Source organism: Oreochromis niloticus, linkage group LG14, assembly GCF_001858045.2.
Source record: "Oreochromis niloticus isolate F11D_XX linkage group LG14, O_niloticus_UMD_NMBU, whole genome shotgun sequence".
Classification (NCBI taxonomy): domain Eukaryota; kingdom Metazoa; phylum Chordata; class Actinopteri; order Cichliformes; family Cichlidae; genus Oreochromis; species Oreochromis niloticus.
In genome coordinates, this window is record NC_031979.2 from 13,012,661 (window position 1) to 13,038,813 (window position 26,153).

The window sequence follows — 26,153 nt, forward strand, 5'->3', positions numbered from 1 at the left end:
ACCAAATTCAAAGTGAAAGGATTTTAGAGGCTAACATTCACAGCTTTGTTTGGAGATTAGTCAAGTAGAATAAAGACGATGAGTGTGTGTATGTGTGTGTGAGCAAATATGTGCGTACTGTGGCCCTTTGTTGACAGCTGATGCATAGTTAATGTGATAATGACAAGCAGAGATGCAATTTGTTTCCCAGGGAGCTGCGTCATTGAGCTGTTGTGGGGGGTTAAAAGGTCCACAGCAAAGCAGCACCAGGAAACTGTACCATCAGGATGTTATATTTATAGCCAATCACACTGACATCAACAAGGATTATATTATTTACCGGCATCAACAAAAGTGACATTATTTATCTGACTTTGTAAATCAGTCTTTCCCTTTACTCATCCACTTTAAGCCGTCTGTCGTTTATACTGTTATTCACTTTTGTAATATGCCTGGACTTTGCCAAACATCTGTTGTTTAAGTATCAGTTTTTCACTGGCAGTAGGGTCTGAAAGAAGGCTCTGAAAGTAAATTGCTTTTTTGTCATAGATGGCAGCTATATTCAGCTTGGATTCACAGCAGGTATGTTGGAACAACATACCTCCATGTGCTCATGAAAAAAAGACATTGAAGAAAACAAGTGTCCTTTCCAGCAGCATGCACAACATCTCTTTCATGTTGGAAACATTAATGGCTGCCTAAAGCAATGGCTACATGCGGTGCTTCAAAACTACCAGAAGGCAATGGTGTGACAAGACCTTACATAATTGGCTATAACTGTGGTTCTTAACCTGGTAGCCACAAGCTACTGGAATATGAATATTTTCATCTTCAAAAAGTGGTTTTACTATTAAAGAGGTAAAAACTGCTAGGTTTATCGCAATGCTATCATTATAAAGCCAAGTAATTTTACCCTATGATGAAACCACGGGTCTGTGGTTGCTGTGTAAAATCCAAATAAAAACACGATGCTAATTGCAAGATTTGCTAATCTCATAAACCCATATTTTAAGGGCAAAATAACACACAAAATACTTCAAACGCCTCAAATTTACTCTTTTCTGAAAAAATATGATCCCATTTTAAATTTGAAGGGAGCAACACATTTCAGCAATGTCTGATGGAGCAACAAAGGCTGGATAGGTAAGTGACACTAAAAAGAAAAAACTGGAGGTTCTTTGGTGGAAAATTGCAAACACTGAATATTTCATCCGTTGTGGTAACACAAATCACAATTTGAAATTCTTTTTTGAAAACACAGACACAATATTCTCTGGACTAAAGAGCAAAGGAACCATTCAACTTGATATCACCACACAGTTATAAAAAATGTGTCTTTGATGGTATGAGGGTACATTTGGGCTTTTGAACACCAAGACATCGTTTTGCCATCAAATTCTTAAAATGGTGCATTTTGTACATTTAAACACTTGCCATATTTTCTAAGTTCTACCATGAATAAAACAAATTGAGTTCTGACTGTATAATACACTTGGAAAATGAGAGAGACTCATATCATATTATGTAAGCAAATTGTTCTGTGCATTTAGCTTGCCAAAATGTACTGAGTACAGCGCTCTCCCAACTTGAACAGTTAGAACAATGTGCACTTTTTGCGGCATGTTCTCTCCCTGATGTAATGTCATTGCTTCCTTCTCGCACATGAAAGTGAAGATTAAATCAAGGCACATTTACAAATGCTTAATGACGTTCTTCTAAACTCAAAAACTGAGTCACTGGGTTCCAGTTGTCTTCTTCTATGAAACACATTTACGCTGACTTCTAAGCCTACTTATGATTCCACTGGTGTTTGACAGTAAAATGTAAATTTTAACTTCTATTGTAAATGTAAGTTTTAACTTCTACTTCTAATTCTATTCAAAAAGCTAAACAAGACAGAAGCTTGTAAAACAAGTTTCTACTTCATGCTGCTTGTTTGTGAATTTTCCTAGGTAGAGTGTAAATAGAGAGTTTTTTCAACCTATGCAACCAGGCTTGCATGCAGTCCTCCAAAAACCCAACACATGGACAATGATATGTTTAGGTCAAACACTGAACGATTAAAAGTGTAAGGAAGCAATAGCCAGTATAAAAATACATGTATTTTGACTTTTGTTGCCATGATGCCAGGGTCTCTCTTGGAAATGAGATTTTTAATCTCAATGAGATTTTTTACCTAGATAAATAAAGGACTAATAATTAATTTAAAAAATAAAGATGGATGATGCTACTGTGGTGTCACCCATTGGTTTCTGAAATTATGTCACTATCTTGGTTGCAAAATACTGGGTGAGACAAAGAAAGTTGGGTCTGGCTGTGAAACTGTATGCTCACTGGCTAAAGGCTTGTGAGGACAACTCGTTAGCCAATGAATGTGGATTTTCACACCACAGAAAATCTTCCATTTAAATAAAAAACATGACCAAGGATTTACAGAACACTTCTTTTATTATTCAGTATGATCCAAGATTAGTGACCGAGCCCAAAAACGTAGCAGGAAGTTGTTTACAGAGCTTAAAATATGTTTTCCCATAGACTTCTATAGAAAGTCATTCTGTAGCTACAGCTATCGCCATCTGGTGGCTTTCAGATAGAATGCAGATTTCTTTTGGTAGTTCTGCTGGAGCTTCATTTTTTTTCGACCCAGAAGCTACATCCATTCTGCATCCATTCTACTTTTAAGTTTAGGCTTCAAACTTTCCTTTTTTTAGTAAAGCTTATAGTTAGGGCTGGGTCAGGCTGAATCCCCCCGTAGTTACACTGCAAATGGTTTGGCCTGCTGGGGCCTTCGCATAAGGCACTGAACAATTCTCGTTCAATCATGTATTTTTACTCATCATGTGTTTATACACCACTCTGACTTTAATCATGACCTGTTATTAATCTCTGGCTCTCTTCCACAGCGTGTCTTTTGTCCTGTCTCCCACCCCCCACACCCAAACAGTCGCAGCAGATGGCCACCCCTCCCTGAGCCTGGTTCTCCCAGAGGTTTCTTCCTGTTAAAAGGGAGTTTTTCCCTCCCGCTGTTGCCAAGTGTTTGCTCATAGGGGGTCGCCTAATTGTTAGGGTTTTCTCTGTATTATTAAAAGGTCTTTACCTTACAGTTTAAAGCACCTTGAGGCAACTGTTTTTGTGATTTGGTGCTATATAAATAAAATTAAACTGAACTGAACTGAATCATTACTGTACGTATGTGAGTATATGTACTACATGTTTGTGTGGGTCTTTGGAACATTTAAGCTTTTGCTTTTCTCTGATTTTAAAACTTTAATAATACTTTACATGGAAAAATGTTAGCAAAACACATCACATCTGTTCACCTGAAGTCGTGGCACCAATATAAACATTAATTTAGCATTATTTTAAGGCGAACAGATTGTGTTTTCCACCCCCAATTGAATGGGATTGATGAAGTATATAGAGCAGAATTTCAATTTTGTGACCAAATGTCCACACTGTAGGAAATTCTTGGCTAGAGGGGAATAAGGAGTCTTTTCAACTGAATCGGTTGCTTTGTTTTACAAACTTGCACTAAGCCTTTTTCTATTTTTGATTATTATTTGTTATGAATATTATTTTATTATTATTTTTTTGTATTAAGTAGCTTTCCATAATGTGATCAGTTCCACATAAGCACATGTTACCTGTCCTGTCACATTGTTCACAAAACCTTAATCAAGGTTATATTTGTAAACTTTACTACAAAGCAAATATTACTAATAAAAGTAACAGTTGTTGTTATCTGGTTGAGCATCCTAGCAAGGTTATAAATGATGATGTCAGGTGAACAATTTCTGAAAAATAGCTATGAATTCAAACAGTAGTATTAGAGTCCTTTTGATTTGATGACAGCCTGGCTAACAAACACAGCTCATGTTAACATTTTCTCATATGGATAAGTCTTGTAATAATCTGTCTTTTGCACTTCCTATAATGTCTGTTAACCAGTTTTAATGCTGAAATGTTGAAGCAGCCCTGTTTAGCCATAAATGTATGGTGTGTGTGTGTTTTTTTTAATTTAATTTTGAATAAAGGAAAGGCTTTGAGGCTTCTCATTATGGAGAAATGTTCTTGTGCATTGGTTACACATATGATATCATAGTAGCAGGCAGCGTTTATTTAGCCATATTTTCAAGTTGTGCCAAAGGGCCGCAGTGTGTTTATCCTTGTAATTACAGAGCTGTACTTGTTGATAATATTGTAATCATGATTTAAAAGAATAATAATAGAAAAAAAAACAACTTCCCTCTGGTCTATGCCAGGGACCCCTGCCGTTTAGTGATCTCTGGAAATGACTGTGCTGCCTATTCATTGCTCTAGTTCTTTTTTCCTTACCAATTTAGCCGCAGCAGTGTGTCTCACCAGATCTTTGGCTGAAGATCTGATAAACAGATCTGCTCTACCATGTTTGTGTTCTCGCATTTCTATAACAGCATTGCTAATGTGGTCCAGGGTGGATGGCAAGTGGGAAGGGACATGCTGCAACACTCATGGGAACAGTGCTGGACAAGTGTGCTCCACTTAGTGTTCTGCCAGAACAACTCTGACAGCATGTCAATGCTAGTGAGGCGATGGGTGCCAATACTCTACCCCATATTAAGATTTTACACTAGAGCAGATGCCATATGTTCTTTTCTTCCACTGCCACATGTCTCCTTCCCCTTCAGCTTCTCCTCAAAGGGATCCAGTGTAAATGGGAGGTGTGTGTGCGGGGAATCAACAGACTACTCTCCAGCTTTGTGTTGCTAATGTTTTTCACTGTTCAAAAGCCAACACTGCTAAAAAAAAAAAGCTAACTTAACAGCATAAATACATACATACATAACAATAAACATCCCCATTCTTCTGTTCCCTCACAGTAAGTGCACAGTTTTTACATGTATCTAGTTTTCTGGCACCAAATGTTTTCAATATATCACATGGCATGTGTGTTTGTGTGTTTTTGTGTGTGAGAGCGAGATAATCAGGTTTTTTTTCAGTAGACAGTTGCAGAAACACCTTGGCAACAGTCCCGAGCTTCAAGTTTCAGCTGAAGCAAACTGCTTAAATTCTCAACTGTAAACAAACTAAAAAAAAAACACAATTTAGGTTAGCTAACAGACATATATGAGAGGCAATATATATGAAAAAGGTCACAAACTGTTGGTAGCTGTTCTACCTGCTCTCTCAGGCTTCTTCTGACTGCTGTTAGCGTTCTCGCCTTTATCATGTGATTCTTTTGTCATCTGTTGTTCTTGTTTTCTCTTCAGGATAAAGATGATATCTAAAAATTCCACTTTTGACACTGTCAAAAGTGACACGCATTTTGACAGGCTGAAAGTACCCTTTATTTTTTGGTATTCTTACCGGGACACTAAAATGGAAGAAACCCTAGTTATGTTAATACATCTTGCTGCTCATCAGGCAATTTGAAATGTCTCCAGTTTCATATTTGTGTTATTCTGAAGAGCGTCGTGCTTCATTCTTAGAGTGTCAATAATATCTTATCTCTGTGAAAATGGTCTTTGGCTCTCCTGGCCTTCCTTAGGTGTCTTGCATCAGAGGTTTTGGTTTCTACTCAGGGTAAAGATTTATCATACAGTAATTAATCTAACGGCTTCATATTCTCTCCTGCCTCAGTCTCACTATTTTGCCTTTTTTATTCTTTGTTCGTTTTCTTTTATTCTTTACTTCACATCTTTCTGTCTCTTTCATTCCCTTGTACACTAGCTGGTGTTTATTTTTTTAAACCTTTCTTTTCTTTTCTTTTTTTAAAACCATGTCTACAAGCCTGTCAAATTGAGTTGAGATCATCATTTGTTGGGTAGATTTCTTGTTATTATATTTTTGCTCCTTCTTACTGGTGCTTATATTTATCCAACATTATCCCCATCTGAACCAAACTGACTTGTTCTGGATTCCATTTTGTATGACAAGATTTTTCCTGGCACCTCATAATGAAGAGAGGGGGGACTTTGTTTACTCAATTTACCAACTTATCCATCAGACTCAGTTTGGATTAGTCTTTATTTTTGGCACGGATTTACTTTTGCTATCAATCTCTCTCTTGCTCCCTCTGTCTCATACTCATGCACATCACTCAATCTTGCTGTCTTTGTGTGTGTATATCCCTGTCTTTGCCTCAGTGTTTAGTGTTGATGGTTAATGAAGAATGTTGACAAAAAACTCTACATCTAGAATACAAATGTCAGTGAGTTAAACAAGGGTCTGTTTTGCTTCTTCTTTGCTTCAAGGCTCTTTTTATTTATGATATTCAGTGTTATTTCTGGGGGGTTTTTCCAACTGAGATTAAAGCAGCTAAACAGCAAGTTTGCCTGCTGTCATCAGCTTGTATCATGTGAAGAACCCATTTATCAGGAATCTACAAATAAATGCATTTAATGACCAATGCCTCTCATTTGTAAATCATGTTCACTGATAATATATGTTTAAGCCGTGCAGATTCAAATTCTACACATGGTTTTTGACATTAGTGGAAAGACTGTAGAACATAATCAATGTCTTTCTGCATAAAAATGGAGAAAGACATGCAAACACAGCTAATTTCCATGAATTTGTTACTTTGATGCATGCTGAGAGACTTTCCCACATGCTTCCCATTGAGATGCTGAAGTATCTTAAGGATCTTAGGTTAATTGTCTGTCCTGTTTTTCACATTCATTTTATTTTGTCTACAAGTTGCATCAAAGAGGAGTTTTGGAAAATAGTTGGTGAACATATCTGACATTCTGTTGATGCATAAACAGATCAAAGCAGATCAGAATTCAATAAGGAGAGATCCTTAGAAAGAACTGAGTATGATTTATTGATATATAGAATTCAGTTATGCTATTTAGCGATTAGACTCTGATGGCCCGTCACAGCAGAATGAAATCCCAGCTGTGATAGGAATTAGGCAAGAACCCCTAGACGCTGGTGGTGTCGAAGATAAGATGAAGGCTTGGATGGAGTGACCTGCGTGAATTGGAGATAGGGAGGAGATGGGTTCCATGAAGGAGTCTGCAAGTGAAAATTAAATATGAGCAGTAAGATGTAAAGTACGCAGAGCGGAGGCTGATTGGCTTGAGGAAGGCAGGCAGAAAGATGACTACAGCGATGGTGTCAGCATTAAGTTTTACAGCATGGGAAGGTGGATGTGAAGTAAAGAAAGACTAGCAGCCAACCACTTGGGAAAGCAGACAGGGTCGCGGGGGGGCGCTGGAGCCTATCCCAGCTGTCATAGGGCGAGAGGTGGGGTACACCCTGGACAGTCGCCAGTCTGTCGCAGGGCTAACACACAGGGACAGACAACCATTCGTGCTCACATTCACTCCCGCATTCACTCCTATTAAAAAAATAATTCCACTAAATCAATAAATATATAAATAAATAAAACAGTGCAATGCTGTGTAAGTCTTTCCTTTCAGAAACTGCAAACTGAGGGTCAGCACACTTCCTGGCTATGCTGTCTCTCGTTCACAAATCAGTAAGTAACTGACTCTTAAACAGTATCGTTACATTAACTGTGCCTCCTGCGTCATCCAGTGGGTATCACCATGTATATATTTATGACTGTTTATTTCTGTTGTTTCCCCCTCTGCCTGGGCAAGCCCAGTCTGTAAACCTTATCAAAGATTCTGTCTGATCAAAATCTATAAATGATGAATACACAAACAACCATGTGTAACTGTGTGCGTGTCTACATGTTCAGACATCTTTGTGAGGACAGAAAATTGGCATGCTGCTACACTTGTCGGGACCAACAGTCACCTGTGCTGCATCATGTCAATTGGATTTCCTCACTAAGACATGAAAATGTGTGTGTGTGTGTGTGTGAGAGAGAGAGAGAGAGAGAGAGGGTGTAAGAAGAAAAAATTGACAGTGAAAAGAATAGTTGGATCAAGTCTGATCATATTTAATTAGTTCTGATAATGAGAACAAACAACTGTTTGATAGTAGAAGAGGAAGCCCTGCAGATATTCTCAGCTGAGTGCTTGAGAGTAAGAGAGATACAGAAGGCAACTGTTTTATGCACTTTCTTTGCTCTGAGCAAGTTCTGTAATCTGTTGATATGTCTTGAAAAATGTATGTGTGTATTTGGTAAATTAACAAATGTTAGATGTATTTTCAAGTCATTTGTTGTTTGCATTTAAACTCATACAGTGACCGGATACCTAATTTATTAACCATTCATATTAACCATACAACTTTGAGGGAATGCCTATGCTAATTTCTACACATAGAACCTGTTTCATGACATTACATTTAAAACTATTTTACCAGCCACAGCCTAAAAAAACAAACCAAATAAAGGACAGCACAAAACAGCCAAAAATAAATAAATAAATACATTCTGAACATCTCAGAAGTCTCTCAAAAATACCCACCTATCACACATTTTCTTTACATCAGTTGTCAAAGACACATTCAGTAGTAAATTTTTAAGCTTACAGGTTACTTTACTTTGCTTTCTTATTCAAGTGGGTTATAGCATTATACTATTATACAGAAGTTTTTATTGAAATATTTTGGTTACATTATTTTGTAATACTTATTTTTAGTGATTTGTGCTTTTAAATCAGTATTGAATCAGTATAATTTTCTACTGCCTGGCCATGGCCAAGTGAGGCCTTTTATCTCATTATTCCATTATAAACTCGGCATATAAAAGACCTGGAGTTAATTCCAAATGTTAACCATGCATTTGGTTGCTATTCAGTGGAATTCTCAATGTGAGGTACAAAGATATGTCGACACAAATGAGAGATGCCATTATTAGGCTGAAAGCCCCAAATAAACTAACAGAGAGATGCCAAAACTGTAAAAAGAGCCAAATCAACAATCAGCCACATTGCTAAAAAGAAGTAATGCATTGGAGAGGTTCACACCAAAACCAGGACCACAGAAGATAGCTAAAATGGATGTTCACAAATTTGATCTTCTGTTGAAAAAACATTTTAACAACTTCAAGACAAAAGCACTCTTAAGGACATACTCTAGGTGTATCATTGTGAAAGTCTGCAATTGAAAGATACCTTCCTGAATGGAACTACAGAGGTTATATGACAACTACTGGTAATACTCAAGAATAAGAAGGCTACATTAGACGTTGCTAGTAAACTTCTACAAGAGTGCGAAAAGATATGGAAAAAAAAAAAATCTTTGTACATGTAAAGCCGAGATTAAGAGAAGAAACAGTTCATGATCTTTAATATTCCATGTCATCTGTCAAACAAGGTGTATGGCATGGGTCTGATTAGCTGCCAGTAGAACCAAGTCACTAGTGTTTATTGATGATGTGACCACTGACAAAAAGCAGAATGAATTGTGAAGTGTATATGTCCATAGTCTTCTCACATTCAGCCAAATGTTGCAAAACTGGTCAAACAACACATACAAAAGCAACACAAAACCAACTGAATGCAGAAGGATGCACTATCAAGAAGCAACTGAAGGTGGCTGCAATAAACACCTGGCAGAAGGTCTCAAGGGTGAAACAGTATCCAGTGATAAGTCCATGACATCAGGCAGTCACTCTCTGCAAAGGATTTTGTCCAAAAATTAAAATTATGTTACTTTTGAGCCTCTAAAAATGGGGGACTATATATAAAAGGGACTGAAATGAATGAAAGACTTGTCAGTTAAAGCTGAAACTCTGCACTTTAATCACGTCTTAAAAAACGTGCCATTATCCAAAAACTAATGGAACTAACTATAGGTGAAGGAGAAAAATAATATAACTGAAACCCATTTTTAAAATGAAATTAAACAACAATTACAAAAAACCAACAAAAAGACAAAGTCATGCCTTACAGTTGTGTGGAACACAGCAGATAAAAAAATCCAATTAGCCATTTTCCTTTTTTTAAATTTCTTTTTGTGGGATTGGAGTAAAGAAAAAATCTTGAATTTGATTTAAGATAATTTTTTTTCTGTTTTTGCAGGGCAGTGAAAGACAACTAAACAGTAAAAAAATAAAAGAGGGATGCCTTCTTAAAAGTTTCGGTCAATCAAAATGCTTCATTAGCAAAGTCAGAAGAATATGACAAGTAACATATGCATGTGTAATTGAAAGTTGCTTGCCACAGAGATGTGTGAGATCTACTGAGATTAAAGTTTTCATGGCTATGTTCCCTCTCTTTTTCATCAGACGGTCCAGTGGTTCAGATGACTGTTTGAAACTGCTGATAAACTGAATGTGGTTTGACACGTTGTAGTCCTCATTTCCCCCCCTTGTACATGGTGTGTTTGTGTAGCTGAGTTTCCTCTTTGAAAACTGTGCCCACCATATCTGTGTGCCAAGGCTTACTTCCTCCCACACAACAGGACGGCCACCTGGCCCATCCGCCAGGAGCATTGCAGGGCATTAAACACACACACACACACACACACACACACGCTCAACACTCCTCTTGACAGCTGATGTGAGTGTAACATCATAAGCTGTGCTGTTCACTTAGAAGAAGACTAGCTCAGGGTAAGTACTGAGTCCTCTTTTCTCCTTACTCTATCTTTCTCTCTCCGCATCTCTCTCTTTCAAGTCTGGCTTCCAGAAGTGTTGTAATTAGTTTCATCCACAGATGCACGTCCCTTTGCAAAAACAATCATGGGAATGAAACTACAGCACTTTGAATAAAAGGGCTCTAAATATGGTCCATCTGGTTCATCTGTCTGACAATTCATGCTTTTTCCAAAGTAAGAAAGTAAGAAAATATTGCCCAGTGCTGACGAGCCCTCAAAAGCATATCATCCTTATGTTTAACAGCAGGTGTAAAAAGTTTACCTGGTTTAGGATTCTTAGGTGATAAGCTTTTTGCCTTGTGTGTGTTAAGATGGGGCTAAATCAACTGCTAAAAAAAAAAAAGTCTGCATGTCTTTCATGCGTTTGAGTAAGGGCCTTGCAGCGGGCATTATACTCACCAAAAAGCTTCAAACTGAGTCTAGAAAGGACCAGACATGTTTTACTTTTCACAACCATGAGTCTGTTAGGGTCCTCTTGGGTCTGAGTGATGTAATTACATCATCAGACGGTGAGCACGAGGCTCTGAGCAGACAATACACGTCAAGTATGCATGGAGCCTTAAGGCGAACTTCAAAGAATTATAAGAAGAATGACTACTTGGCTGTGGTGTCTCCAGCTGGCTGTGTCCACAGCAGAGTATAATCTCCACTTTAGACAAGTCCTAAAGCCAGAACCAAGAAGCTGGTCTCCAGAAATAAAGCTTAATGGAGAAGACTGGTAAAAAAGAAGGCACTAAGTTATGAGGCTAAACCAAAGAAACTGAGTCAAAATAACACTTCAGTGATATACCGACTAAAAAGAAATTCAGAAACTTCGACAATGCTTTGGAGAACAAAAGAATGAAAGCAAGACTGATTTAACATCAAACACAGGTCGAAGGTGGCGATAAATCAAGACAAATAAAAGGAAATCCCATCTCTATGGGAAGCTCTTATTGCTTTCAGGAGGGGGCAAACAGGTCTGCTTAGAACTACCGGAAAATAGGACAGTGAGAAGATCAGAGCTGCATCCCCAAAACAACCTGGTCAATCAAGGATAATTTCAAGAGTTTGTCTGAGAGGGGAGGAAAGGCACAAATCTGAAAAACTGAGAAGAAGGTGCAAGATAGCCAAAGAGGAAAGATATCTATTATAAGACAAAGGTATTCAGCAAAACCACAGAAATAGGGAGGTTTATGAAATACCTCTCTCCAAAGAGCTGCATCACAATAGATGGAGCAGAAAGTAAAACCCACAATACTGTTGAGAAGAGCCTGTGCAATATAAGCCAGGTGGTGAGAGTTGTTGATCATGCAAAAACAGAATGGCTACATTTAACTATTTTACTTCTTTATAGTTTCTGTTCTCCGGGTTTGCAACTGAGTGCTTTGGTTTCCTCCCTTTAATTAAAAAATTTTAAGTAACAAAAAGTAAATATTCTTTTGTACTAGCTGCCACACAGGACACACGCATGCACAATATTTTTAGTGTCAAAGTCAATAAGTATGCTTCCTTAAGAAAGCATAGCGTTAAATGAGGGAACGGTGTGTGTTTCATGTGGAATGTGGTTTGTTTTTACGCAACTATGCAAATCATGCAGGAATGCAATTAGAAATGTCAAAGCTGACTATTTGTTGTTTGAAACATCAGACAATCTGAATAAACCCGTGACATTTTAGATCATTAAACCGTTGATGGACATACAAAAGCCATAGAACTCCCCCCACAAAATATGATGAATGTCATGAATATGAGCAATACAAGCATCGCTTTGCCTCTGGTTCTCGGTCAAGGAAGTCAAAAGATAACTACAACAGCAAGCAAGTAACTGATTTTAGTGAATTGTCTTTGACTCATATTTCAATCTCCCCCTGGACACTGACAAATGTCTTCTACAGTATATGGAAGTATGTTTTTGTTCCTCCTTGTTTAATTGAGTTGGCCTCAAATGGAGCAGACTGGGATTGTACCACAAAGGGTGGCCTAAAGAAACAGGGGGGTAAAATGAGTCATTTCAAGCTGTTTGTGAAAAGAGATGATGCAACAACATACAAACTGTAGACATAAATAAGGAAAATTTAAAAAAATAAAGCATATAAACCTATTCTAGTAGACCTCAGGAATAAAATTATAAAGCAGTGTAATATGGGGCCTTTAACATTTTGTTACTATGGAAACTTACAGTCTCATCAGGCAGCCGCTCTGCTGACAGACAACAGACATAACAACACTGCACTGGGGCTAGGCTGTATTGCATATTGATCAATAATGCATGCTGCTGGCAGGATGAGAGAAGAATTGGATTCCCCAGAAAGAGGAATGGTAATAGAATTGGCAAACCCTTCTTCATCTTCCTGTTTTTTTGTGTGTGCATCCTCGCTTATTGAGAACATACTTGCTCATACTAAATAAAGTTAAAGCTGAGCGGAAGAATGCTTAAACCAAGTTCTTGAAAGATAGATAGATAATAAAACTGCTGCTGTGGTAGAAACTGTGAAGATATGGAGCTGAGTATAAAGTGCTGGTCCGTACAACTGACAGGTGTAGACGTATATATGTATATGACAAGAGCAGTGAACTATCATCTCTGGTCCCCGGCATCCCCACCTGAAACAACTGATCTTCAACTTAAAAAGTATATCAAACACTCACTTTTGGGTTACTGATCACTCTAGTATTCATATACACCGGTCACTTTTTTAGGTACACTTGTTCTTTCACACTCAATGTATTAAGGGATTTAGAAAAAGTCAAAGACTAGTAAATGAGCATCAGAATTGGGAAGAAAGGTCATTTAAGTGACTTTGAACGTGACATTCTTGTTTGTGTCAGATGAGTTGGTCTGAGTTATCCAGAAACCGTTGACTACTGTGACTTTCCCACATAACCGTCTGCTTCATGCTGATAGGAAGGGAACAGTAACTTAAAAAAACACTCATTTCCAACAAGGTAGGCAAACAGCAAACACAAGGAACTCTTAAACAGTTGGGGATATAGCAGCAGAAACTACACTTCTGATAGCTAAGAACAGGAAACTGACTACAATTCCCACAGACTCACAAAAATCTGACTTTCCAGGTCTGCTGCCACATTTGCATGGTAGGGTCAGAATATGGCATAAACAACATGGATCCATCCTGGCTTACATCAGTTCAGTTCATGCTGATTTTCTTGGAACCTTAGTGTTGTGACTAACCATGTCTATACTTTCATGACCACAGAGTACCCATCTTTTGAATAACTCGCTGTATCACAAAGCTCAAATCACCTCAGACTGATTTCTTGAACATGACAAAGAATTCAGTGTACTGAACAGTTTGTCACGATATCTCAATCCACTTTTGGGATGTGATGGAACAAGATGAGGCTGATGAATGTGCAGCTGACAAATCTGCAGCAACTTTGTGATGGGATCATGTCAATATGGACCAAAATCCCTGAGGACTATTTCCAGCACCTTTCTGAATCTATTATTGTAGTTCTAATGTCAAAATGAGATCTAACCCAGTGTATCCAATAAAATGCCCAGTGAATGTATTATATATTGCTTTTTAATGGTTTTCAGAGGAAGGGTGGGCAAAATATATACACATGAGCACCTAACATTTCTGCCTAGTTTAACAGACTCACAAGATCTCAGGCATTGTGGTATTTGGAGTCAAGTCATCAAACAAGTAATTTAAGAACCATGGAGTAGGCAAGTTTTGAAAGGACTGGAGCAAAGTTGTTTGGCAGCTGGGAAGAAAAGGGGAAGGGGGGGCATAAAAGGAAATGCTTTAGACAGAGAACAGTAGGGGCCACACTAAAAGACAGATATTTTAAGGCAAGAAAAAAGAAGTGAGAATAAAATTCAAGTGATTGTTTTCTATACTGCAAAGGCATAAAACTGATGCAAGACCCTGTAATGTGGGCACCCCCACACATATATTAACATGCACACAGACTCTTCAGTTATTTATTTCTATCCATATCTTCAGCTAAACATCAAGCGTAAAGATCACAGAAGAAATGTTTATGAAACGCTGCAGCTTTGCATGGGCCAAAAACCAATTGACCATGAGGAAAGTGATGCACGTAAACACACAGCAAACCAAACTGCCACTACTTAAGCAACAACAACAAAAGACATTTCCCTGTCCTAGACAGATGCCAATAATAACTGATGGCAAACAGTTTGTGACACAAAAAGATAGCCATGCTTCGGTGTGAGCAAACCTAAAGGGTAAACTACCACATAGTACAGAGCTCAACACACCTATCCTTTCATGTCATTTGCTGGCTTGACAAAACTTGACAAAACCTAAAATTTAAATGATAAATGACGATAGGCAATCCAAGTTTTCTTCATCAGAGTCTGTGCAGAGTTCCAGATAAAGGGCAAGCAACATTTCACCCTTCTTCCACACAAAACAGACCAATTGAGTACCACCTATTTTAGTCAAGAAAAGCAGGTCTTTCAAATATATTGTGTCATCAATAGACCTGTCAACAGTACTGCTGAAAGTCTGTTTTTGAACCAAATCAGTCATAGAACATAGCTATAGTAGCATTGGGTTTGGAACATGCATCAATCATAATGTGCTGAGGGATCTAGTCAGACGTGGGAATACCTGCAGATGATTGGTGGCAACAAGAAAATATGTCACAATGATCCAGCAGCAGTAAATGCCCCTTTGTTCTGCTTTATTGCACACTATACAAGTGGCAAAAGATGTACCTTTTCTAGGTCTTCCAAAAGTATTGTGTGTGTAATTCTATGGTATTATATGGCAATTCATTGACTTTAGGAAATGCCAGTGACTGGGGCTGTCTTGGATAGTAGAAGTAGCTAATTAAGTTGGAACTATGACATTTTTAAAGACTAATAATGATAACCAGAGAGTTGTCAACATAACCAAGTTGATTTAAATCTGTGTTAATTAAACTTTGAGCTATGGCTATGTGAGGCTCTAAGGCATTTTGTGGGTAAATCAGTTTAAGCTGATGGCTTTCAAAGTACCTGCTCTAGAAAGTGCATCTATGAGGTCTATTAAAAAAAGAAGTAGAAAAAAACTACCATGACTACCTTTTTCGTCCAACCCTTTCCAGCCTTTATCCTAACACACATCATCAGCAAGAAACTTCTGGACATGCATTATCCTACCAGATTTAGTTAACTTGGTTTCTAAAAATATACATTAATTAATCACATAAGTTGGCCCTACAAATAGCTGCAAGAGCACTAGCAGCAAACCGATGAGGACATTAGTGAGAAGGACAAGGAGGTATGTGGTGTACAAAATAAATGATATATCCCACTTCCGAGGAGAAAAGTCAGACTGTAGGTGCTGTCTGTTTACTAAAAGTTCCAATTAAGATTTCTCTTTATGAGGTGAAGAGATAAAAAACGGAGAAGGAACCATAAAGGCAAATGTCACACACAGTCAAGGAAAGCCTACTCAAGCTAGAGATGTGGTCTAATAAACTCCACAAAGATATCCAAATACCATGCTCTAATTATGTTATCAACATATTCATCTAACATCAAAGTGAGCTTTTCATTAAAAAAAAAAAAAATGACCATGCCCTTTTCCGTGTCTCTTATTCAAGCGTAGTCTAATCAAATGCATCTTAAAACTTGCTTCTTTGAAAAGTTTGGACCAACCTGAAAACTTTACTTCAGTTCACTTGTGTTGTTGTGTTGTTTCTGAACATTTGTACACAAGACAAGTTTTGCTTTCAATAAATAGACACTAGAGAAAACACCATTTCAACACCCAGCAAATTTCACAAGGAAGATTTCAGCTTAAAGTCCTTTGCTGTTTTTCTCTCTTGCCGAGGTATAGCCTATTTATCATCTTACCACCATTCAAAGCCAGCTAAGTTTAAGTATATGTTAACTGCATCAATGACAGCAGTGATTTCCCAAGTATTCTCGCTTGTGAACCCTACAAAAAGTCACTTGCATACACTGTCAGGCCTGTTGTGAGCAACTGAAGCAAAGAACAATTTTCTGTCCAATTTTGTTCCATTTGAATAACATTTAAAGGCCTCAGTAGACAGATTTCCCCGTACAATAAAAAATAATCATAATTTTATGAAGCAGAAAGATGTTTTTCCTCCTCATTTTTCCATTAGTCATTTTACTATCCTTCATTATCTTGCAACTAGATGGAGAGTCGTTACCCAAAGGATTGGAACAAATGCTTTTATAGAATGGATAACACATGCAGCTCTCAAATACTGACAGATGAGAAAAAGTCTTGTTTTTTCAGTGGTTTCAGTGATCACAGCTTATCTAATACTGGTATAAGAGCTACTGATCATGTTTCCAGTGGGGATTCAAGTACTTTGACTTTAGTATGGAGGTATGCTGATATAAGTCAGAGATTTTATTTAAAAGGCCATGTATTGATCTTTTATACAAAAATAATAATCAAAAAACAATTAAATGAGTGTTATTCATGCCAGTGTTAGCCCTTGATGCAGTCCACAGTCTATCCAAATGTCCAGATGGACAGACTTACAGTGTCTGTGTTGTCTTTATGAATGACTTCATGTGGGTGTGTCACTGGAGGCCACAAGACAGTGAGATGCCTCCTGACTGGCAGAAAGAGACTGTGACTGTGACAGTGAGTGAAACATCTGCAAGCATTTAACCTTAAAACGTCTGCAAGCATTCAGCTTTAATCTAATGACAGTTTTGTGCAAAAGCTTTTTTTTTTTGTTTCCATCAGTGGCCTGTAGAGGTCCCTGTTGTACTGTGACAATGGTCAAATGTGTGCGGTTGTAAGTAGGAGCAGTGCTCGGGGGTCTCCATACATACCTTTTTAAATACCCATTCTGGCTAAAGGTGACATTGCATAAAAAGTTTGAATGTTAGTAAGTTACATTTTTTGCATACAGTGAAAGTAAATTTGCTTTATTTTACTCGAAGTCACCGTGTTGAGAGCATAAATAGGATAAACACTGCCAATTTCATGTGTGCTGCTTGTTTTGTTAATGCAAATCTTTCTTTTTATCAATATAAAGTATATTGCAGAGAGAGAGCAACAGAGGTACCCTTTACATGTTTGCCCGTGACAGTTTCTCTAAGTAGGTCAGTCAGTACATCGGGCCCCTCGCCAGTAACATCAGAGCGTCTGCTAAGAACCTTGTTATCATCTTTGACCAACATCTGAATTTTGAATCTTACATGTCATCCAGTCTTGCTGCCTTTACCTCAGAAATATAGGAAAAAAAATCAAATCTTTACTGTAATTCATTAATTTGGACCTCTTCTTGACTTTTGTAACTCACTTTTCACAAGCATCCCCATAGCCTGTCTCCAATTGGTGCAGAACGCAACAGCAAGGCTGCTAAAAAAATGTAACCAGTGCTCACATATTAAACCTTTTCTTGCTGTACTTCCCTCTGTCCCAGTGAAATTCAGAATACACTTTAAAATCCTATTATTAACATATAAAGCACTAAGCTCCTGCTCATATATCAGAGCTATGAAGATCTTATCACTGATACCGACTTCTCATCTGATCAATGTCTCCTAATTGCTCATATTTTAAATCCAGGGCTGATTACACTTTTGAGGTTGTAGTACCCAAATTTAGGAACAGTCTTCTTCAGCCTAGCAGGTTTGTTTGCTGAAAACTCATTTTTATAGATTAGCTTTCCCTTAATCTTTTTTCCATTATTTGGGCAATACTGTGGATCTATTTTTGTGTATGAAAGTGTGTACGTTGGAATGAATGTCTGACTCTATGGTTGATTATGAGTCTGTATGTTGGAACGTGTATACTTATCTCTAACTGTGAAGCCAGACAATATATTAATCAATCCATTTTTCCTCCACTTATCCAATTTAGGGTGGAGGGGGGGATGCAGGGTACACCTCGGACAGGTCACCAATCCATTGCTGGACAGTGACAATATATTAATATTATGCAATTTTACAAAAAAACCCCACACATTTTGAAATTATTAACTGCCTCATTACAGTAATATGAAGCCACCTATTTGAATACTCAGTGCCTTGGGCAGATATTGTACAAGTTTTTTCATACATCATGTTAACCAAGAGATTTTCAGTGAAATACAAATGCTTTGCTATGTCTCTCGGTCTGTTCTCTTGGTTTTCCAGATCTTTTCTTAACTTCCACAATTTTCTTTAACAGGAAGTTCTTAATGATTCTTCAGAAATGGGAAACTGCAAGCTCAAAGTGCTTTGATATCTTTTTATAGTCCTTCCCTGTTTTGTGGGGGAACCAGTTCGCTTCGTTTTCACATCCTTACTCAGTTGCTTAAGGAAGACTTTGTTTGCAGAGTGCTATGTTAAGGTCTGAACACTCAGTCAAACTTATCAATATCTGGGAAAACAGGTAATTTGTGCAGTATTGCCTAAATATATGCATACAAATTACATGTGGGGTATGTTCAAGTGAGGTTAAAGACTTTCTCATGGCTGAAAAATAAGCTTAATTCAGTCAGCCAAACTATATGAAAAGGGTAAATATTAGATGCATATGTACAGCTTTGAGTTATCTAGGGTTTTGACTTGATTGCTCGCCACAAGAAAACACCAAGCTCAGCACAGCAGGAAGAGGGGAGTAATGGTACTGACTCGGGGAAAGGTAAATTTGCAACCTTCACGTGGGCACTAGAGTAAAGGAGGGAGTTATGAAATGCTCATTACTGCCAGAAGCAGTAGCAGCCTCAAATCCCAGCACAGTTTCGGTGAGCGGTATGGTCCCAGACAGCAAAAAACTGAGGGGCACAAGTTAAACCCACTACCGGCATTCAACGAGTCCATTGGGTCGATTTTGCCATGTGAATGGGAATTTAATTTTTAAGCCACAAAGTTTTGTTATTCAGCTTCCAACATTAAAGTCAGATAACAGCCCAATTTAATCCACTAAGTGTAGCTGAATGAATACCGAGGTACTGATATCACTACTAATAAGTCTTGGTTAAATATCAATACTTGCCTCAGTTGGATTATTACCAAAAATAAATTGCTCTCTTGCTCTTCCTAGTGTCTGCAATTTTTCTGTGTAGCTTTTTTTGCTCAACATATTTCTTAATTATCACAGAGAAAAACCTAGGGTTTTATCAAGCTTCTTCACTACATACTGTACATTTGCCAATTATGGTAATAAAAAATGATTGGAAACACTCGGTGCTGCTTAGTATCAGATTAGAAGATAATTTTGTGCTATCGCCTGCCATCCATTACCCTGACCACCAGCTCTCGCTTTCATTTTTCACCAGTACTTCCTGGATTGACGCTGAACACTGCATGGGTCGTGGGCCATGCACTACTGAATTATAGATGCAAGTAATTTCTAGGAAGATTAAATCTAGGCTCACATCTATGTGCCATGTGTTTAAAGGGTAGCAGGTAAAAGGTGTGAGATGACAAGAAAAACTGTACTTTGACAATATATCTTTATAAAGAAAGTAGCCACTAAATATTATGAGATAAAATAAAAGAAACAAATTAGCAGATTAAGATTAAACCAGATGTCACCAAAAGAGTTGGGAGTTTTTTAAAGGTGTCAGTATAGAGTTTGGAAAAATTTGGATGGTTATTGTTTGCACAATGAGGAAAACATCAAACATCAATTTTATATTCTGTGATATCAAGAAACCATGATATTTCCTCAGAATGTTATTTTGCACTCAACATCTCCTACCATTGCAACCCAAGTTCCGAAATGAACTTTGTTTTTGCTTGTGTGAACATGTCTGTGTAATCACGTTGTATTACCAGCGACAGCAGTCAATCTTAGGAAGGCACTCCCATATACAAAGCCCAGAAGGTTTTAGAGATAAATAAATGATAATTTAAGAGCCCTTCTATCTCTGGTGACAACTTTTAGCTTATTTCCATCTTTCAGTGACAGCATGCACTATGTATTTGTGTACATATGTGTGAAACCTGGTCAAATACACCACGTGTTGACCTGAGTCAACACAGTTTAACCTAAATAGATCGAAAGAGACGTGAGAGCGACTTTAGAGGGACAGTGAGTGACAGAAAGATGGAGTCAGATTAGAGTAAGGCCCAGATAAGTGTGCTGGAAGGAGCTGAAGAGGGGAAGAGAGAGATTGGAGACATGGTGACAGAGATATGTAAATGACAGAGAGAGGCGCGCTGAGAGTAGATGCTCAGAATGGTGGAAGTGGAAATGTCTGTCTGGTGACATGTGCATTAGCATCTCATCAGAGGAAGAAGGCCATGACATTGAATGGAGGTGACACAGTGAGATATGTAGTAGCCAAGAAGAACTCTATAAGTCTTCTTCTTCTTCTTTATATAGTCTGTCACTCTTGCTTTCTCTGTGACCCCTCATTCCACTCCTTTCTGTTTTTTTTTCCTCTCTGTGTTTGCTGTCACTGTATTTTATTTTTTCTCTAACCTTTCTCAAAGGAATAAGCACCACTCCATTAGCCCAAAGCCACGTCCTCAAAGATTAATCTCAGACTGCAAAAATAAATGCCAAGTTTCTGCTTCTTTCACTTGACCTCAGACTCTTTACGTGACTTTGGGTGTTTTTATGCGCATATAATGCACCATTTTAAAGAATTTTAAATGTCAACTGTGCGCCTTGGAGCCATTTTAGTGCAGCTACCAAACATTTGCTTAATATCTGTGTCATAATGTAACTTGCTGGTTACTTGAATATGATATGCAAGAACTGAAGAAGCCTCTCAGATGAGCGGTGAAACATCTTCACAAAACTTAAAGAAGTCCCATTGCTTCTTGTTCCAAGCTACTTATACTAACGTGACCTGGGACCTACACAGACACTAGCTAAAACAGTAATAATTGGCACTATAAAAAAAATCCATCCATCCATCTTCTACCACTTTTCCAGGTTTGTGCAGGGGGAGCCAAGACCCCTAGCACCTCTGAAAGTCAGTCAAAGATCTCCTTCTACATCAGAACATGTGGCCTAGGGTTTGTCCTGGAGGCTTTCTCGTCAAATACCTGAATCATCTCAATTAGCTCCTTGTGAACAACTCCACTCTGAGCCCCTCCCAAAAAACCGAGCTTCTCGCCCTATAAAGCTGAGCCCAGACATCCTTTGGAGCCTATATCCCCTTTTTGTATCAAAGATGTTATTGTTTGGGTTACTACCCACAGCTCGAAGCCATGAGTGAAAAGAATAAACAGAATCTGAGACAAAGGGCAGTCTTGGCAGAGTCCAGTGCGCACCAGGAATGAGTATGACTTATTGCAATGCAGACCAAGCTCTCACTGCAGTTGTACAGGGACCAGAAAGCCCTCAACATGAGACCGATACCCAATACTCCCAACAGGATGCCCCAAGGATACATGTAGACAGGTTGGCCAAATTCCAATGCCCAAAGAAAATTCCAAAATGTGGGATAAATAAAGCGTTTCTTATTTTATCTTACCTTATCTTATCCAGTGCTTCGCAACCAGGATGGAAACCACATTGTTCCTCCTGAATCCAAGGTTCTAGTGACATCATCAGTACCCTCGTGTACACTACTGGCTGAGGAATGTGATTCCCCTGACGTTGGAACACACCCTCTGATCCCTTGAAAAAAGAAACAATGAGCTTGGTCTGCAGTTCAGAAGCAATGCTCCAGACCTCAGTGTCACAGAGGTGTGTCAATCTGGACAACCCCACAACATCCAGAGCCTTAAGGGACTTATCTGCACATATAAACTTCCTAAATAAAACTGAACCGATTATTGCATACTAGGCTAGCATGGTGTGTGTTTATCTCTCATGTTCAAGATGGAGTAGGCTCGAGCACAGACAGAGCAGCAGATGTCTGGGCAGCCTGACGTGGCCTCTCTACTCGCCCACAAACGGGCAGCATATTGACAGTCTAAATTCAGTGCGACAATAGTCATAACGATTGATTCCTAAGCTGCACTTCACAAAACTACACACTGCTTCCACAAAATCTTGATATTTTCTGTTTAGAAGTGGTGAAATCACTATAGTATGGTTGTAGCATGTCATTTGAAAGGTCATTCAGAGAAATGAAGACACACAAGCACAAATGGAAAGACGTAAGTGAATTGTATTCACTTATTTTACTTCTATTTCTTTATACACTAAACTGCAGCTGGAGAAGCAAATGTCAATAAGGTGTTAACTGCTGCCACGTCATCTCCCAAGTCCAGATACACGAAAAGTATGTCTATATGTGATGTGTATGTGCATTCTTGTGGGTGTGAATCAGTCCTTGTAAAATAAGAAAAGGAAATAGGATTCAGTGTCGTAATAGGGCTTCCTAAAGAGTGATTGGTCGTGTCTTTGGAAAAAAATACATTTGCATTTTGTATGTGACATCCACTGAAGTGTGAGCTCACTTAACTTAATTTATACTTCTGTTGTTTCTATTGCAAATTTAGGTATTGCCATTTGAAAATACTGTTAATTAATTAATTGATTTAAGCTAAGGATCTAGTTTCTCAGCAAGGACACTTTGTATTAGTAGATGGCAATGTGGTTTAACCTGATCACTACACTCAGAATGACATGTTTCATGCTTTTCCTCATAATGGCTGACAAGTCGGCAAAGACAAGGCACATCTCATTGTCTTTCTTGTTTCCAGCTTAGGATTTCTCCCAGGTTTCTCTGTATTTTCAGACCATCTCCCATGGCCTCCTGTTGTAGCCTTTCTCCTGGTAAGCTCCACTAACTTGTGTGACCCTCAAAACTGACTTTGAACACTTGGAATTCATGCATCAGTAAGTTTTATGTGTTCATCTAATGTTACACATATCGCCAGATTGTCTCTAATATGCAGTCGACACACACAATCCACACTGAATAGAATTTCAGTCCATCTGTCATTGCAATGTAGCAACACACAACCCGATTCAAGTGGTGTGTGTTGCCACTTGTCTGAGATAATCAGCCCTTATCTGTTGTTTCACTAATTTAGCTCTCTTTACTTCAAGGACAGAGGAAAAAAATGGTGAGTTAAAAAGAAAAAGAACCCCAAAACAAACAAACAAAAGCCATATGTGTGACTCTTCAGATGTGTGTTACAGGGAGTTTCTGACTTCAGTATAGTTGTAAAGCTCTTCACTGAGCCGAGCTTCGGAATTAATAACGCTTAATTGAAACATTAAGGATGCCTCTTTCTAACTGTAGACAATGAGTTGCAACCATTTTCATTATAATTATCCATTCTGGACCATTAGATGAAAATGCCTCTAAATTGTTGTCGATGTTTGGAGAGAGATACGAGATGAGTGTGCAGGGACTGTCTTCAAAGTGCAAGTCTGGAAAAATTTCAAGACAGTACAAAAATATCATGTGCGTAATTAATCTTATTAGAGAAAATATTTAATAATTTCACTGTCAAAATAACATCACACTTTAAAAAAAATCTATAAATAAAAGTAGAGAATTCAGCAAAGATAAGCCAATTTTGCCAGTCTGATTATTTATGTATGTTGTTTAGAACCGATAAATAGAGCTGTCCATGGGTGCTCTGCCCTGGTACCTGTTATATGTATAAGACATCACGAGTCACTGGAACTCTATTCTTACATAAGATATTCTCTCATTTGGATGGTTGATGTACAATTGTGATTAATCTGATGAGTACAAAGGCCATTGCACATGATTCACATCAAATTCCTACCCAGCAGGCTCTTATGCTCTATCCTGCAAGTGACCAGTCAGCATCACTGAAATAAATCATATGATGAAGGTAACTTATTTCAAAATACTGATTTCTAGTGAATTTTGTTTCTACAGAGAGAAGTGGACCCAACCCATACCAGAAAAATACCTTTCCTTTCCTTTCCTTTATTAACTCACTTTCCCCTGTCTACCACTTATACTGAAGGAAACAGCTCTCTTTCCATCTGACCCTGTGCAATATCAGCATAACACTGTTAGGTGATTACTTGCTGAGGGAGCAAGATGTAACCGGTTACAGAATATCACGCAGCACCGCTTGATTAACAATCTGTCTGAGACATGTTGTGCAGCGGCTGCTTTCCTCCAGCGGTTTTGGCTGCTGCCTCAAAGGACAGCAAAGGGACAGCGACTAGAGTCCAAGAGCACTAATAGGATCTGACGCAGCCAGTCAGTAGTGTATATATGCATGTATGTGTGTGTGTGCGCGTATGTGTGTGTGTTTGCCTGTGACAGAAAACAGAAGGATAAGTGGGAAAGGTACAGCACTCACTGTAGAGACATACACAGACATCTTTCACCATATTGCTCTGTCTTTCTTCTTTTACTGACTCAAACAACCCTTCTCACTTGTCTTTGTGGTTCTCTCTCTGCTTCCTCCATTCCTCACCTTCATATGCAAATGAGTAATGGTGAGTAGTGCCTAATATGCTTCAGTCTCACCTAAGCCAAAAGGGAAACAGTGACACGATCCAGCCCAGCATGAAATACGACACTCGGATTCTCATAAGCACATTTCCAAAAACTTTTCAAAAGTTCGTGACTCTTGGAGAGGAAAGAAAAAAGAAAGATGCCCTTTGTGGAAATAGTGGTTGAGAAAGCTGTACTTGTGCCTTAGAATGCAGGGTTTGTGAAGAGAAGAAACTATAATGGAGCCAGAGAAAGGGGAAAAAAATACAGACAAATAGAAGCAAGCACAGAGAGACAATGTACAGGCAGAAACTGAGCATGACAGAGCATCTGTGTCTCTACATACTCCCCCACAAGTGAGAGTGATAACAAAAGACAGAGAGACACAGAAAAAGAGGCCAAAAGTGGATGCATTCTTCTTCCCCTCAATTAAGTGGCACACTTTATTTATGGTTACTTTTCATTGCCTAGATCCTCAAGCTCTCTCTGTGCCGGGGGGTGTTTTTTAGCAAGTTGTCCCAATGACTGGGTGAAACAGATGAAAACGATGCGATTTGTTGTAGGAGTGCTATTTTCATGTCATCACTTTTTTTTTTCTTTTCCTGAGCTTTTTGTTGTTTTTGTTTCGTTGACACTTAGAGAAGGGGATCTTTGGCCCCCTCCGGAACTGTTCCAGTTCCAAATTCCCAGTTTGCTCATCAGCGCATGTGGGTGTGTATGCATGCACATTTGCGTCTTTGTGTGCATATATTAGCTGTTTTCATGCTACGTATTTCAAAATGAATGGATTTAAATAGAAGGCCTGAAAACAGAGAAACAAAGCAACAAAGCAATCTCAATAATCATCATCACCCTAGGTGAAGGATCAGACATTGACAACAAAATGATAGAAAGTGTGGGTTAAGCTGTGTTGAAAGAGTTATTCCCTCAGAAAACATGGCCTATCTTAGTTTTGAAAAGGCTGAAGTGCTCAAGAGATATTCTGATGGCTGAACGTGAAGAGATCATGTTACATAAATACAACTTAGATTTGTCATGTAACAGTTTGACCTTTCTTGTAAAAATGTGCCTGCTGCACGCCTCATTACAATAAATATACATGGGCATTAATACAAAATGTGTCTAAATAGATTTGAAAGAAATAACAAGCAAATTTATTCATAGTGCCAGCTACGCCTTAGTCTGGATTGTATCTGGTATCATGGACATGTGTATCAGACTCCTGTAAAACATTGGCAGGAGGAGGCAGAAGTTTTAAAAGGAATTTTGAAGCCATGCACCCACAAGCTTAGTCATTGTGGTTATGTAAAAAAAACAACAAACATGATGCAATGAAAACAGCTGAACTGGTTAAAGTTAGCAGTGTGAAGGTAGGGTGCAGATGACGA